The sequence below is a fragment of the Coturnix japonica genome, chromosome 11, assembly GCF_054131305.1.
Source record: "Coturnix japonica strain WE chromosome 11, WE-NBRP24, whole genome shotgun sequence".
In the NCBI taxonomy this organism is placed as follows: Eukaryota; Metazoa; Chordata; class Aves; order Galliformes; family Phasianidae; genus Coturnix; species Coturnix japonica.
In genome coordinates, this window is record NC_140673.1 from 14,741,309 (window position 1) to 14,758,955 (window position 17,647).

The following is a 17,647-nucleotide window of genomic DNA, read 5'->3' on the forward strand; positions in this document are numbered from 1 at the left end:
GGGACGGTGCGGCTGTGATTGCAGGGAGGGTCTGGGGGGGGAGGCGAGGCGGAGAGACCCCGGCACAGAGCCCGGCCTTCCGTACCGCGAGGGCAGGAGATTCCTAATTACGTTAATAGTTTATAACAGACTAATTCCCACCGAAAAGCCTTTTACGAAGACGCCGCCTCCTCCGCAGAGAGCGACGGTGCGGCAGCGGGCCGTGCGGGGCGGGCAGGTACGGCTGCAACCGCTGACGGGCGACGGAGATGCTGACAGTTGTGGCAGCTGACGCGGGGGCTCCGCTGCTCCCTTCTCGAGGCGGTGATGGAGCCCAAAACCCTGACGGTCCCATTAGGCCCCGTCTGAGGCGGCTGTGGCGGCTGAGCCCCCGGGGGGCTGGGGGTGGTGGTGAGAGTGGGTCTCTCCGTGAGCTCCCCCCATCCTCAGGACCGGTCCGGGGGGGTCACCGGGCGCTGCTCCCCGGCGCGGGGCCGTGACAAATCGGGCGGCGCGGGGGGGAAGCCGGCCCTGACAGTCACGGGGGGCAATTATCACTGCGTGATGAAGGAGCCTCCGCCAGGATGGATTGCGCCGTTAATTACTGTCCTTTTCCTACAGGCTTCTAATGTGAGGAAAAACACGCGGTGACAAGTGTGGAAAAGAGCAAGCACTAAATTACTGTCAGAAAAATAAACGGCGGAGCGCGGAGCTGCGCGGTGATTTACGGGGGCAATTAGCCACCGCCCCGCCGGGCCGGCCCCGCCCGCCGCCCTTCCTTCCCCGGCCACAAAACGGGGAGGGCCGCCCCCGTGCGTGGGCACCGTGCGGTGGGTAATGGAGCGTTGGGTGAACCCCGGTGCTGCCGTGATACCCGAATGGGTCTTAGAGAGGGGTTGTAATTGGAGCCACGGAGCGGGGGGAGGTTTGGTACAGCCCAGGCCGTGACAGTGAGCCCCCAGCTACTGACCCGTGTGATCTCTAGAAGGACCACCGGGGACCATCGGTGCGGATGTGGACATGTCTCTTCCTGGTGGCCAGAGCAGAACGTGGGCTGAAGGCTGCCAGGTTCCTAATCACTCTGTAGGGACACTGCTCTGCTCCATCTCGTCCTGCTGGATGCACTGTGAGCACAGTAGCTTTGACCCTGACCTGCCTATTCTAATCTCCTTGGTGCCCATACATCGATTTTCACTTTCTGAGGCTGTCCTATGCATCTGGGGCTGAATATTGTAGTCTGGCTCTGGGGCAGGAATGGTGTCTGACCCTGGGTGTCGGCCCTGCCCATCTGACCAGCACTGTCTGTCCCAGCCAGGGTGTGTGGTGCCAGGGTCTGCTCATCAGGCAGGGAATGTGTGGGGACAAAGGGAGGAACAGCAGGGCCAATCCCTCCAGATTGGGAATGTGGGAATGGCAGCCATGTGTTTTTCAGAGGAAAATGAAGAGCAGTCATGGTTTGTGCATAGGAAATGGGCATGTAGGAGAAGCAGCAGTGTGTGCTGGGTTCTGCCCTTGGCCTCCTCCTCCCTTTCTGGAAATGCTCTGTGCAGAGCCATTGTGTGTGCCCGTGAGGGGCTCCTTGTGTGTGTAGAGCCCATGTCTGCTCTGGGTTGCTGGACTGCCTCCCACCACCAGTGTGTGATCAGTGTAACAAGCATCTCTCTTGTGTTGTTCTGCTAGTAAAATTGCAGATGTCCTTTAAATAAATACATAATGCCTCTTGCTTTTTTTCCTCTGTGCTGCCTGTTTTTGTTACTGATGACAAAGTCAGAGTTCTTTGTGTACAAGTGGCAATGGACAGAGTGAGCCCTCAGCTCCAGGAATATCTGTGTTTCAGGTTTGTGCTTCCTGTGGGTGTGATAAGTGGGTGTGGGGGTGATGACAGCATCCACAGCTCTGATGAACTGGACATCAATGGGGTGTGCAGAAGGATCCTACTTCAAAATGCAGCACTGGCATTGAGAAGGGCCTGGGCCTTGTCCCACAGTCCCAGCTGTTGGTGGCCATGGCACCAGGAGCACTGCGAGAGGCCGGGGGCTGCCTACACATCTCTGTCACTGCTTGGCGCAAGGTAATGAAGGTCCCAGTGCTGGTGCTCATCCATCCCCTGTGCTTCTGCTCTCAGCAGACTGGGCCAGAAGCTGCAGGGCTGCCCTGGCAACTTGGCACTGGGATCCTGTACCATGACCCTGCAACAGGATCCCAGTTTTGTCCTTGTAGAACCCTCTATGACCTATGTTTGTTGGGGTGGAACGTTGGAAGAGCAGCAGTCCCATCTGGCCTGTGTCAGGTGGGTGTCACAGCCAATTCCTATAGCTAGGTGCTGGTCAAGTGAACTTCATTTGGAGCATGCCTCCAAGACATCATTAATATCAGGCGATTGATGCAGGGTGGTGTCTTTTAGATGTGTGCCACAAAAACCATAGAGATGCACCACAGTGTCATATGCCAAGTCTGTCTGCTGGACCAGGGCTGCAGTGCAGCAATCTGGTCCCACAGCAGTGTTTGGCCAGACCCAGACCCAGGGGGCTGTGAGGAGGATGCAGGTCAGAGTGGTGCAGCCTTCCCAGCCTGGGAGACTTCCATGAGGGAAGGTGGCTCCAGCACACAGGCTGCTGTGTGGCTTTGTCTGGGTTCTGCCATGCAGGCAGCTCTCCTGGCTGGCAAAAGCTCCAAGCCCTCAGGTTTACCTCTTCAGAGGTAACCAACAACTCAGCTGTTACGGGAAATATCAAAATGAAATATTTCTGATGGATTTCATAAAGGATGACTTATAGCCGAAGAAATTATTTTGGATGTAAATATATTGTATTTCATTCTTCAATAGTACCGTGTTTTTATTCATCTGAAAAGATTTAAGAGGGACCAAACTGTTTGGCTGGTGTGCCGAAAGCATCCCGGTTTGACAGAAGCTTGAATTGATTACTTTTGCTGAGGGAGGGGAGGGAAAAAAAAACAGAGTTTTATTTAAATCAACTTCAAAGCCTTATTGTAAAGGGCGGCTATCGGGAGCTGAGCAGTGCTGCTGCCCCTCGCTGCAGCTGGGCGGCGGGAGCCGGGCGGTGCTTATTTATTTCCCGCACAGAGGGGAGGAAAATACAGGTCCATGAATCAATCTAGATAATGGGGCAGGCTGAATGTAATAAATAATACAGTAACAACCCTAAACTAATGAGCTGTTGCTAAGGTACATTTCACAGGCTCATCCTCTATATAAAAAGTCACTAATAATCCCTTGGTGTAATCAGATGATAAAGCTTTGCCATAAGGCAACACCTGTGCAATTAAAGCTGCGGATTCTTTTGCACGTTTCATTAATTTCAGGATTTTGTAAAGGCACAGTGACTACACTAATAATCTAGTCTACTTGACTCCATGTCTACTGGAAACAGGGTGTCTAATTAGGTAAAGGTAATTAATTAGAGATAAATGGAGCTAATCAGACTCGGTTAACACTAATTCTCTGAATTAAGACATTTTGGGACACCTACTATTCTGCTGGCTTTGATGTTTCCCAACAAACACAGGCTTGGAAAAGGCTCAGCAGCATTCTGTCTGCTCGGTGCCACCCACCAGCCCCAGCCTGCAGCCCGCAGGGTCCCTAGCAGTGCCTTGCTGTGTCCCTGCCTCCCACGTCCAGGGCTGGGCTGGCACTCACAGTGGCAGTGGTGATGTTTCGGGCTGCTGCCAGCCTTCTGCCGGCTGCTGTGTTTTCCATACAGCTTTCTTCCCTGATGTGGGCACACTATCAAATGCTGCGATGTGCTGGTGTTCAGAATGCCCATCAAGACCTTCGCTGGTGTAGTACTCAGAGTGTATACTTTATAGTATATACTATATTACATAGTGTGGTACTTTTCTTTGCAGAAGGGAAGAGGCTCAATGTTAAATGTTGTCTGATTCAAAACCTGGATTATTTAGTGAAAGGACCAGGATGTCACAGGTGCAGTTGTAATGCTGTGGAGGTCATGGTCCTGTCCTGTGGATGGCTCAGGTGCCGCTCGTCTTGTGCAGCCAGTGAGTTACACTGAGTTCAGGTGTCAGCTTCATCAAAGGCAGCAGGGTCAGGGGTGGGGAGACAGAAAGTGGGTGGGACAAGAAGTGGGCAAGGAACAAAACTGCTCAGATACCACTGAGTTTCCATGCACCTCTAGAATCTGTAAGGTTGGAAAAGATCACTATGGTCACCAAGTCCAAGTGTCAACCCATCCCCACTAACTCATGTCCCTCAGTGATTCATTTACATGTTTCTTGAACACCTCCGGGTATTGCGACTTCACCACCATCTCTGTTAGTTCTGTGTTAAAGGAGTCCTTTGTTACTTCTTTTTCAATATAACCACTTATTTCTGGTATGAACTCATGCCCGAACTGATGGTAGGTGTGGTAGAAAGATACTGCAGGTGATCTGTACCAAAATAGCAGTATCACCACCAGCTCTGTGAGCTCTCATTAGCAGTTGGGTGCATGGAGCAAACATTTTAAAAGGTGTCCCTACGTGAAGCAAAGCTACAAAGGAGGATGGCTTCCCATCACCTGTGGCCAATCTGCTAACTCCAGCACAGCTGATGGAGTGCTCATTGTCAATCACTTGAACACTGGAAGCCTGGGAAGTGCTGCTTTCTCCTGCATCTAAGGAAGGCTGGGTATTTTTTCAGCTTACATTTCTAAAGCACCTAGGTGGGTGTTGCGCAGTGTGGTACGTAAATAACAAGAGTGAGGCAGGAACGAGTCCTCTCAGGGTGAGCTATAGCCTGAGGTAAGTCTTTGCCAGCTGAGCTACACTGCCCTCACCAGAGGAGATGAAATAGAAATGCCTGACTACTTTTATTGCCAGATATTTTCTGGATTGACCTTTCAATAACTTGTTAAACTACAGAAAATATTTCTGTTTTCTGGATGTGAAAGACCTGCTGGGTCGAACCGTCCATAAATGCACCTCTGGACGTTTTTAATCACAGCTTGATGGCTCTGGGCTGTCAGGAGCAGGCAGCTGTCCTAAATGAGATGGTTTCTGCCCACCCCTGCAGGGCTGTGTGGAATGATTTTCATTTCCAAAGACATGGCAAATCCTTGATAGCTGTTGTAGAGTTGTCCTTTATGCCACTGTCACTCTTGCCAGCCAGGCACGTGTGGTCCTGGAGCTGGGGCAGATGTGGTGCCCTGCAGAAACGTGAGATCTAGAGGGGTCTTTTTGGCGAGCACCTTGCTGGGCAGCAGTTAATGCTAAGAAATGGCTGTGTTATCTACCAGGTACTGAAGGTCTGTATGGGATGGGATCTGCTTGGAATTCCTGATTTTGTGTCAAGTCTTTCCTCAAGTCCCCATAAAGCAATGCAGAGCACATCCCAGCATGCAATTTAACTGCACCACAGTAACAAAATGCTTAACGCTTTAAAGAGGGAGTTCTAAAATTTAATAGTTTATTTTATTATTTCTCTTTTGGATATAATTAACTGGGGATGTGCTTCAAACTGTGCTCTCTTTGCCACTGAGATGTGTTTTTATGTTTTACTCTGGGGGAAAGAGAAGGCTGTCAGACTTCGGCCTCTCCCCTGGTGCACATTATTAGAGTCTTTTCAGAGCCAAGCAGGAAATTCTGCTGTCGTTGGTCTTGTTTGGATTGAAGTGTTTTCCTGGGCAGTCCCCTGGGTTAGGGTGTCACAGGCAGACCAGCAGCCAGCATGGCTCCTGTCCTTCCTGCAGTGCCACCTTTGGGTCCATTGATGAGTAACATGCTGGCCAAGCTAACAACAGGTAGATGCTTGATTTCTTCATCTTAGAAGTTCATTTATCCTTGGAGAAATTCATAAACTTTTTTCAAGCTCTTGATTCACTGATGAAGAGTGGTGCAGCCTCTTAGTGAGGCTTTGCTGTGAGTTTCCAGATGGACTGGGCATTTTTTGTCAGCTTCTAGTGGGTAAGGAAGCCAAAAAGAATGTATATGAGGAAAGGCTCTCTCACTATTCCTTACTCTGTGAGTAAAGCTTTCAGAGTGGCATGTGCAGGTGTTCACTGTGCTGTTCAGAACAATAACTGAGAGTTTCTTGTTACCTGGAAGTCATCCTAGAATAAGTCAAATGTATTTCTTCAGACTTCATAGATCTGCATAGGCATATATCAGTGATATAATAGTGAGATATCAAACTCCTTGTCCCTTCGTTAAGGACAAATTCATCCCAAGAGTGCAGTGTGATCTCGGCAAATAGCGTTATAATAGCAAAACTGGAGAGCAGGAGTTGATGATTAAATTTAAGTGTGTACTGCCCACATAAAGCATGCTGTGTGCTTTTTTCCATGAATGTGAATGTTCATCGCTGGTGCTGAAGAAAGACAATATGTGCTTGCTAGTAATCATGTTTTTAACTGATAATATACTGTAAATTTTGTACAATACAACTGTGACCTTACAAAGAATAGAAGGGATGACAGTGAGCCGGTAATTATAGTATAGTGAAGAAATGCTGTTATTACCTACTATTTTTAGGACCTGTGTGCACAGCCTCTTAATTTACATAAGCTTTAGACATTCACACATCTTCCTTCTTTACTTGTTGATGATAAGTTTTGTTTAAATGAAATATGAAGGCATTGTATTAGGTGAGAGGTGAGGCAGCTGGGAGCTCCATCACTGCAAGCAACATCTTCCGTGCCAGGTGAAAAAAGGGTGTTTGTTTGAGAAAGAGTTGTTTAACACAAGATCATTTAGAAAAAAAATATATTTATATCCACCAACATAGTGTTCAAATTGAGCCTTGATCATGTGTGATTTGTATTCAGAGCACTCCTGTGGTTGGCCTGGTGTGCTGTAGCTGTGCGCTGTCGGGTTGAGCTACACGAGGCCTCGTGCTCTGCCCAGGGCTGTGCCTGCCCCAGCTGGGCAGCCCCATGGAGCAGGATGGGAGCAGCTTTGGCTGCAGTCCGGCCCTTTGCCTGGTATGAGCCCTGTGGTTATCAAGGAGCATTGGTCTGGAGGTGGTGTGCTGCCAGGCCTGGTTCTTCCTGCAGCCATCAGAAGTCTGTTTCGCAAAGTGCAAAACAGAGAAACAAAGAGATCCGGAGATGGAAGAAAAGCTTGTTTGTACTCATTACACCAGAGGATGCTATGAGATCAGACCATCCATCTGAAAGTATGACCTGCTGTAACACTGCCCAAAAAGGTCAGGGATGGCTGTGTGCCTCTGCCAAGGAACCGCCTGCTGCTGGCTCGGCTGCCTGCAAGCACCTTACTGCTAAGTCTTGGGGTTTTTTTCTTTCAGCTTGGGTTTGCCAAGCTGAAAGAAAAGAGTGAGTTTGTTCTTCAGGGCTTGACCCCTTGTTTTTCTGCTTTGTTTGACCCATTTTTGTTTTGTTTCCTTATACTGATGATATAAGGAGTGCTCTCAGCCACAATTCAGATTTCCATGGAGGAAGTTGTATGAGGAGAGCCATTCATTTGAACAGCTGTTCACATCTCCCACATTCTACGGCCTCTTGTTGCAGAAGGGTGTGGGTGTAACAGCAGGGACTGGTCAGCTTCTGCAGGGGAACCACTGTCTGTGCCCAATGGATGCTCCTGGGGTCCATTTTTAGGCCGGACACCATGGGGAAAATGGCAGTATAATTGATTAAAATCTTTCATTATTAAGGGCCCAAATGCCTGTAATAACAACGGGTGTGAAGGGAAGAACTCTCTGGCCACTCCACATGGCTACTGGAGGAGCTCATGCTAACAGGCTGCAAGGCTTACTCTGTCATCTGTACACAGGCAATGTGGTGGATGTTTTAATGCACGTGCTGCTGGACTCAGCAGATATTAAAGACCTGGAATGTGCCCAAAGAAGGACAAGAAAGCCGATTAAGAGTTTGGAGCACAAATATGATGGGGAGCAACTGAAGAAAATGGGATGGTTTGGTCTAGAGAAGAGGAAGCTCAGGGAAGACTTCATTGCTCTCTACAACCTCTGAAAGGAGGTTGTGGCGAAGGGGTGAGGGCCACTTCTCTCAGGTAACAGCTACAGGACAAGAGGCAATGGCCTTAAGTTGCACCAGGGGAGCTTCAGGTTGGATATTAGGAAGAAATTCAAAGAAGTGTGTTCAAGAAATGTGTAGATGTAGCTCAGATGGATGTGGTTAGTGGCCGTGGCGGGGGTGGCTTGGTGGTTGAACTAGACCATCTTAGTGGTCTTTCCAACATCAGTGATTCTATGATTCATTAACTTGGAGAAGGACAGACACAGTGATGTCAATGGGGTTTTGTGCTGTGGAGCAGGGTGTTTGCCAGCCCTCAGCCACCACCAACAGTGCCCCACTGGGATGGGATGGCTGAGGAGAGGGATGGGTGCTGGTGGCAGCTTGATTTGTGCCCCCATACTGCAGCCCCTGGTAGTTCACAGCTGAGTGACAGTATCTGTGTGAAGCGTTCTTGCTTGGTTTGCTTTATTTGCTGCTGTATATGTAATCACTCCAATCTCCTTCCCTCCAAATTTCTTACAGCTGAGGAAAATGAGCTTGTCTGTCCATAAAGCATCTTGTGGCAAGTTAATGCGGTTGTATATCTGGATAACCCCGTCTACTTTTGCCAGTGCAATCAGTGTGGGTGTGAATTACAGGCAGGGGTGAGCACAACCGGAGCAGGGCTGGGATTGATGAGCAGTGTGCAGCTGTATGTGGAGCAGGCAGGGATGGAACACCTGCAGGAGCCTTTTGTTCTTTGTTCTGTAATGCCATCACTGGAACTGCTGAATTAAACTGTACTTCCATGATGAGTGGGGATGGTTGAAGTGGCAAAGGTGAGTGCCACGTGTGCTGTGCTGGGTGCTACCTGCAGAGCTGCTCTGTGCTGCTGTGAGTAGCCTCACTGAGCCCTGAGGTCTGCAGGACAACCCCCTCATTTCTCCAGCTTAGGCATGCCAAGAGTGGATGAGACCTGGGATCACCTGGAAATCCTGGGATTTCTCTCCTGGCCACCCTTTGGTGGTGGTATTTCTTTTAATCCAATTTGATTTTAAATATGGCCATGAAGAATTAGAACTGATTGCATTAAATTACACTTGGAATCTCCTGGCTGCTTGATGAAGAAATGATATGAGCGCAGCGTGGGCCTGACTTTACGTCTGTATTAACAATGTTACAGGCACAGGGCCTCAGTCTGATACATTCCTAATGAGATTTTGAAGTTCATGCTATAAAATGTTCTGTCAATTAAGTCAGAAATTCAGAGCAACATATTTACTTCAGCTAACAGTATGTCCTTTCAGCGCAGGGATCTCAATGATTACAGCAGTGTTTTCTAGTTCCAGCCTCATCAAAGTCCAATAAAATATTCTCATTGTAATATGTGTTTGTCGGTAACGTGCAAGTTTTCTGACTGCAAATAACAGCTCTGCAAAAACATATTCAGTGAGGAGGAAGCAGGGTAGCAGATAGCTCTAATACAAAGGCCTGTCTTTCTGTAGTGCCCTGTAGCTGAAATGAAACCAGGCAGGAGCCCTGTTTTACTAGCAGCAGGTTTCCTTGATGCCTGCCTGTGCTTCCCAATGCCGCTGACTCCCAGTAAGAGAGCCCTCTGACATGCTGAGGAAGGGCTGATTGCAGTTGTCACCAATTAACAGAAGACGGGCATGCAGGTGAAAGCAAATCCTGCTTTGCTTTATTGGGTAACAAAAGTCACGAAAGTGCAAAGCCAGCCACAGCTCCTACATAAACTACACCCATGGAAGCAGCTTCTGCATTACTTGAGGTTGCACAGAGTGTTGCTTGATCCCAGCAACCCCCAGGTCCTTAAAGCCTATGGGAAGCAATGAACTAGCAGCAGCTGAGAGGACTCAGCCTTTTAGCATGCAGATCTCCCCTCTTTCATGATCTGTGGGGCTGGTGAGTGGCTCAGATGTGGAAAGAGCTGGCTCTGCTCCAGACCTCTTCCCTCTCAGCCCAGTCTGGGGCTTGTCCTGGGCATGCCAACAGTGTTGGCAGTATTCTCAGGTTCAGGACCAGTGCCTGAAGTAAGAAGAAACATATAAATCCTGACTACAGACCTTGGACTGGTTTAAAAGAATTGGGTTTGGTGGGGTTTTCATACGTTTGGGACTCTGTGAAAAAGGACAGTTATTTGGTAATGAAGTCTTTGTGCTGAAATCATGGGAAATTGTGCTTTCTGCTTAGGCACAATCCAGGTGTAGTTGTGGTGCTGCTTTGAAGAAATCATTTGGCTTAACGATATTATCCACAAATATGTTTTTACATAATTAGTTTGGAGATCTGAAGTACTTGGCTGTTTGTGAGTACTCTTAGTGGAATCTTGTTACAAATAAGCCTGGCTTTCTCTGTGGGCTGTTGCAGCTGCCTGAGGTATGCATTCTGCTCTTTCCATATGACTGGTAGAGTGTAAGGGTAAGCACTCCAAGAAAGTCTGCAGGTAAGCATAGGGAGCGTGGGCTAGATGAGTGGACAGTGAGGTGGATGGAGAACTGGCTGGCTGGCAGAGATCAGAAGGTTGTGATCAGCACAGTCTGGTTGGACGGCTGTAGCTATCAGTGTTCCCCCAGCTCTCAGCATGTTTGTGATTCTACAAAGCTGGAAGGAGTGGCTGATGCATCAGAGATGGCACTACCATTCACTGATACCTGGACAGGCAGGAGAGCTGTGCAGAGAGGAACCTGGTGAGCTTCAACAATGGCAATTCTACACTTGGGCAGGAATAATTGCATGCATCAGTGCAGGTTAGGGGCTGACCTGCTGGAGAGAAGCTCTGATGAAAAGGACCTAGATGTCCTGGTTGGCCATGAGCTACAGTTTGCCCTTGTGTCCAAGAGGTCAATGGTTTCCCTGGGGTGCATTAGGAAGTGTGTTGCCAGAATATTGAGACATGTGATCCTCCCCCTGTAGTCTGTGCTGGTGAGGTCACATCTGGAGTACTGTGTTCAGTTTTGGGCTCCTCAGTTCAAGAAAGACAGGGAACTGCTGGAGGGAGTCCAGTGGAAGGCCACAAAGATGATGAGGGTCCAGGAGCATCTCCTATGTGGGGAAAGGCTGAGACCTGGGGCTGGGGGATCTTGTAATATCTGGGGAATACTTGTAAATATCTAGTGGGTGCCTAGTGTATGGGATGAGCTCTCTTCTGTGGTGCCCAGTGACAGGATAAGGGACAACAGACACAAACTGGAAAATAGGAAGGTCAACCTGAACATGAGGAGAAACTTCTTTATTTCAGGGGTGATAGAGCACTGGAACAAGCTGCCAGTAGAGGTTGTTGATTGACCCACTCTGGAGATATTCAGAACCCACCCGGATGTTTTTCTGTGTAACACCCTATAGACAGTCTTCCTTAGCAGGGGATTGGACTGGAGGATCTTCAGAGGTTCCTTTCAAGCCCTAAAGTTCTGTGAGTCTGTAGTCCTGAGTTGTGCCCCTCCCAGGCAGGAATGCCTCAGGAGTGGAGTCTGCAGAAGAGGGTTTGTTTAGCAATGTAAACTAAATAAATGTAAACTCCCTTACCCACTGCCTTTCCAAAAACTGATTTGTCTTAAGTCATCTGGAAGGGACAACATTTTCTTCAAGCTGTGTGTCTTGTTTGTTAGATATGTTGTGGCTCGATGGCACATTGCTAGTGAGAGAGTAATCTTTTGGCCTCTGCACTGTTCTCCAGCCTCACGTGTGTGTCTGGTAGCTGCTGGTAGCTCTGGTAGTCCTCCATGTGCCACAAGCCCTCCTCCTGGATATGAGGTGCATCCCTCAGTGCCACAGCCCTTACAGCTCCTGCTATCAGAGTGCATTGTGACACTAAGGGTGCAAATGCCCTTTACTTTTCACTAGAGCTCCACAAGTGGTACTGACAGCAAGCAGCAATGTGCTTTATCTGCACAGGTAATAAATATCACTGGTTTGAAATTTCTGCATGTACTGGGCATAGGTTGGTTTTCACTGTATTCCAGGGTATAATGACAGCAAAGAAGTTCAATCCCCTTAGCATGAAGTAAACAACAAACATGTGGCACCGGTGTGGCTGTCACTGCACCATCAGCAGCCCTATCCTGGAGTACTTGAATCAGCATTGCTTTCATTTTACAAACAGAAGTAGTGGCAAAGCCACTTCTCTTCTCACTATCAAAAGCTTCTAAAGAGAGTGTTTCATCTAAAGTTTTGTGTAGGCATATTGTACAGATATTTCACTGAATACATCACAATGTCAGTGCTGCTGCTTGCTTTTCTACTGCACGGGAGCTACCAGTGTAGCCACCACTGTCTGTCAGATGGATTTTCATCCTGTTTCCCTTTATGTTTCTTACTCTAATATTGCTTTTCTTATTCATATTGCCACTGAAGAACACTGCTTAGTTTATCAAGAGCTAAATGATGCACGAGTATAGATAGATAACATTACTCTTTGAAGTCCTGTGTAGGAGGGATGAAGACTCCTGATAGGAGGTGCTCTACTGGAGGTTATCTGCAGTTGGTGAGCCTACAAGGTACAACACAAAGTCTTCCTATTAGGAACTGCAATATTTGCCCAATAGCAAGTGACAGAAAAAGCTGCAGATTTTCCTCCACCAGCACTGAGTGATGCTGGATGACTGACATGGGTGGCGCCTGGTTGCAACTGTCTGCAGGCCCTGATCTGCCTTGATCATGGGAAGGTACTGGACAAAACCAGCTTCCCAGTGCTGGTGTTAGGACTTGGGATGGAGCAGTGACGCCACAGAGGGTTGCGTGCGCAGGAATGTCTGTAGGTGCCAGTGGGGAGCAAGGGGGTGAGGGGAGTGCTGCTGCTGGCACCATGGCGGCAGGCCTGGCAGAGCACCATCTCAATTACATCCAGGCAGTGTCGTGCTCCCTTCACAGCCCATGGAGCTGCCAGGCAGGCTGCCAAGGCAGGCAGCAGTTTGGCAGGTTTTTAAACACTGACTGCGAGAGTGTGTGCTGGGCCATTTGTACCATATGGCACACAAGAGCTAATCCAGGAGAGGGTGCAGTGCGGTGCAGGAGGCCAGCACCGAAATGCCATTTAGAAGGGAAACATCAGCCCAAGTGGCAAAGGGTGGGATGGTGTTTGTACCACCAGGTCCAATTCCCTCCCACCATCCCTTCACCAAGAGTTTAGAAACTGTTCTGTAGGGCATAAACATACACTGTAAACACATAAATAGAGATTTCAATACAGATTTTGTATGTATGTGTTGCTCAAAAGGCAGAGCTCTGTGGGGAAAAAGCATTTCTGCCTCTGGCCTGAGAGGGGGTGCTGGTGCCTGGTGCGAGTGGCTGCCCTGCCCTGGCCTGTGTGTGCGGGTCAATTAATCTCGGGAGGCACTGGCAGGATGGGAATCCTGAGCTCCTGTTGTTCTTGGCCATCCTGGCCCCGGAAAGTCAGGCAGATCTTGTCCGTAGCCACCTTTCCTTTGAAAGGACATTTTATTCCTCACAGCTCAGTTGTAAGGGCTTTCATTTACAGCCTCGTTATATTAAACAAATGGCATCCTCCAATCGTTTGCTCTCTGCTCTTGGGCTCTAATGGATAGCGCTTGTCACAGTTATTGATTTTTCCTCTCTTACAGAAATCTGTTACTTCGGGTATATTGAGTTGTGCTATTATCCAGACAGGTGCCAGCCCTCTGGGTGACAGACAGCTGGTTGTTGTCACTGTAAACACTTGATAGCTGGCAAAAAAAGGAACACGAGTGTCATTTATCCACGAAAATATTATAAATAAAATATAGATTTGGTAGCTCTTTCATGACTAGGCTCATAGAGAAGATGGGATTTGTCATAGTAGAACAGGTTAAGTTCTTCCATGTGTCTGCAGCATGGCATGTGCAGTGCCATGGGCACAGAGGTGAAACTGCAGTGCTGCCAGGTGGCACTGTAGGGGCTGGGCTTGCGCATACAGTGCTGGGGTCTCCTCCCACCCCAATCACAGCTCACCTGGCTTAGTGGCTTCTGCAACAGCTCATGGTTCAAAAGAAGCTAAATCAGCTGTGCTTATTTTACTGGGAGAAGCTGGTTAGTATGCATGTCATTTCTGTGCCTGCACAGCACTTGAACAGCCTGGGCCTTTCCCCACTACACCAGCGGATAGTAGGCTTACACAAGCAAATGCAATCAGCTTCTACATCAGGAGGAAGAGAAATCTGGCTGTTGGGGAAAACACTTTCAGGTATTTAGAGCTGTGAACTGATCTGAGGGAGTTGTTGGTTATAATCCCTCAGCTGCCCAGGACTTGCTGTCTGACAACACAGTGCCTTGGTGCAACGATCCCACGCAGCGTTGCAGGGTGGTGCCTGTGCCTGCAGGAGGGCTTGGGAGCAGCAGTGCCCTGGGCATTGATATTTTGTGGCGGTGAGATGTACAGTGGCTTCAGCTCATCGAGCAAGTACCCCCCACCTGCTCCAGGCTCTGCCTGCTGGACAGAAATGCACAGGAGGTCTCAAATGAGTTTTGCTCTTAAAAAACTCCTCTTCTGATGCTTATTCCTGTATCTCCCCCTCATCTCCAGCACTTGCAGTGCACCCCACTTCCTCCATAGACTCAGCCCCTGTCTAAGCAGAGAGGGTGGTTTCACCTCTCACTAGAACAGGCATGGAGCTGTGCCAGATTTTCCAGCATAATGGGGTGATACAGGTACTTGCAGTCACAAAACGTTTGGTTTGGTGTAACAAGCAATGTTTTGCAAGCCCTTTCATATGTCGAAGTTGTCAGGTTATCTTCTTCCTAGCTGGGATGTCTGTCAGAAGTAGCAGCTGGTTTGTCTGGCAGTGTTTACTGCTACAAACCCTGCTGCTAATTGTTCGTCCTTTTCTGTTTGTTTTTTCTTAATGCCTCTTCTTCTGCCTCTCTAGGCAGACTTCCCAGGCAGAAAAGGAGCAGTCTGGTTATTTCCCTTTTGACTGCATCTTTCACAGTTTCTCACTGCCCTTCTGCAGGCCTATGAAGAGCATCTTCTAGGGAAAGCCTGCTAGCTGTGTTCCCATCATGGGCTCCATTCCCAGTCCTGGCCAGGTGCTGTCCCCTAGTCCAGATGCCAGCCCTGGGGGCTCTCCAGCAGTCACACCCCAGTTGGTGCAGCTGAGGCCAGGCTCTACCTTGGCATTATGTAGAACATGGTTTTGTAGTGTAGCTTTGGCCTGCCTGTCCTTTCAGTCACCCCTGGACATGCTGAGGGGCGCCTTCCTTGGAAGAGCTCGTCTGGTGAGGTGGAAGGGGAGATGCGCTCATTGTCATCTGTGAGGTGGAAGGGGAGATGCGCTCATTGTCATCTGTTAATTGCATAGTCATTGGTTCCAACCTTCCTAAGGTTGGAAGACACTACTAAGGCCACCCAGGCCAACTGTCAACACGTCACCACCGTGCCACTGGACCATGTCACTCAGTGCCACATCTACCCTTTTCTTGTAAAGCTGCAGAATGTCTGGAAAATGGATATCTGAAACCGCTGAACAATGTAAATACATATTAATTATGGTTTTTTTTAAAGAAATAATTTAAAAAGATAGATGCTAAGCCATTCTGGAGATTTAAATCATAAAACTTTAATCGAATTAATAAGTTCAAATCTGTTCCTAGATATAGGCTATTTCACTGAGCTTTAATGTATTTCCCCTTAAGAAGATACTCTGTAATTTATGACTGCTTGTGTAGAGGATACAATAGTTTGCATAAAAAAATGGAACTGGAGGCTCTTTGGCTGTTCAGTGGTGCTGGAGCCTCGTTTACCATCTCCTTTAAAACGTACATCTCTCTCTGACTCCAAAATCTTTCCTACAGAATTGCAAGCCCAGGCTATGAGCTGGGATTTATACAGTTGTTTCTGGAATTGGTTCTGAAAGCACGCTACAATAAAAACTCGATTGCAGGACTGCAGCTACTTGTCCTGAAGGAAATGAAGGCGTCTTCCATTTCAGAAAAGGTGGTTAACCTGAAGGTAGGAGCCACAGCCTGGAATATTTCATAGATTCACGTTGCTGTTTGTTGATTCCATATTAAACAGAATAACCGAGCGTGCTGAAGGTAAAGCCCTCGTTTAATTAACCCTCTTGGTGTAGTACCATGTGATTAAATGTGACTGAGATGCTCCTTAGGGCTTCTGCTACTGAAAATACTAACAATAATCATTTGTTTTGTTTTTATATTTAAACACATTATTGCATAGCTTGGTGCAGGGATAATTACCAATTTTATCTCCTGTGTTTTTCTAATGTTCATTAATAACAATAAAGGGTTGTAGGTTAAAAACTCATTTAATTGCCTTTATGTTAATGACATTATGAATAGCCTTAGCTACAAGATTCTAATTCTGTCCAGTATCCTGTTTCTCAGTAGAGCCCCAGGAGAGCTGCTCATTTTATCAGCATTACTGATTCAGAGTTTTTCCTTGCAGGTGGGTTTTTGTACATAATCAGAATTAATGCACAACACATTTTGCAAGGAACGGAGTAGAAGCACTCTGAATAAGTAATTAACTGGAGTGCCCAAGGAAAAATGCCTGAGCAAATTTCTTAGCATATTCATAAAACATTAAGAACAGTCACAAACACAGTGGAAACAATTTACTGGTAATATGCTTTCATGCCATTTTCTAACTCTCTTATTTTTTTCCCCCCTTTTCTCTTTTCCTTTTAATGAATGGAGAATAAGAAAAAGGAAAGGAGTTTTTAGTTCTCTCATTAAGGAGCACCTGCCCTTGGAACAGCTTATGTTCCGTGCCATGTTAGACAAGGACTTATTGGAAGATAAATGGAAGTCAATACAAGGCTTTCTCAAAGTAAACAGAAAAGAGGCTTTTCTCCTCCCCATACAAATGGCCCCTCTCCACACCACCTCCTGGGCCTTGAAAGGCACCGAAGGAAAGGTTATCTCAGCCACTCCTGTGCCAAGTGATAATTAAAAATCATAGTTCAACTCAAAGATGCTGATGGAGGGCAGAGTATCTGTAACATGCCAAAGAGAGCCTTGCGTGGATTTTTCAGTTGTTTGGATGAGAAAAACGCTTGGATCTGATGTGTAACCACAGGACGCGCTGAATATGTGTGTTGCCTACTGCTCAGCCATGAGATCTGTGTTCCCACCCCTAGAGTTGTTTGACTCCTTCATCTCTGCCCCAGTAGTGGGAGGGTGAGGAAGGCAATGCTGGAGCATCTAGGCCAGGGGCTGAGGGCCATCTGTGTGAGCCAAAGTCCGGGCTGATGTCTTGCAGTGGAGCTTGGCTGAAGGTGGCATTGCCCTTTGGTTGCAGGGAGGCAGGATGGACCAGGATGGCTTTTCCCTTCTGAGGTGACAGCTCTGACGGCTGTGTTGGGCTGATGGGTGAGCCCACACTGCTCATTACTGCTAGGCCTGGGTATGTCGGGCTGTCCAGAGGCCGTTGCTACCCTTCAGTGTGAGCTGTGAGCTGGGGCAGAGGGCTTGCCCCACCAGGCCTGCCCTGCTGCCCGCTGAGAGCCCTGCTGGCACCAGCTTGTTGGGTGATCTTTCTGACAGGCAGAAAAAGCACAGTTGTTTGCTTATTTTGCTTTAAAAATAGATTTCTAAATATATGAGCGGCAGTTGTGCGTGTCTGGAGCCCAGTGCCTGGGGCAGGCAGTAGCACCAGTGACCACAGACATGGTGTGGGCTCATCGGGGCGCTGGTGGTGGCAGTGCTGGGAATGCTGATGTGATAAAGCCATGTAGAAATCCATCAGCTTTCCCTGCCCATCATGG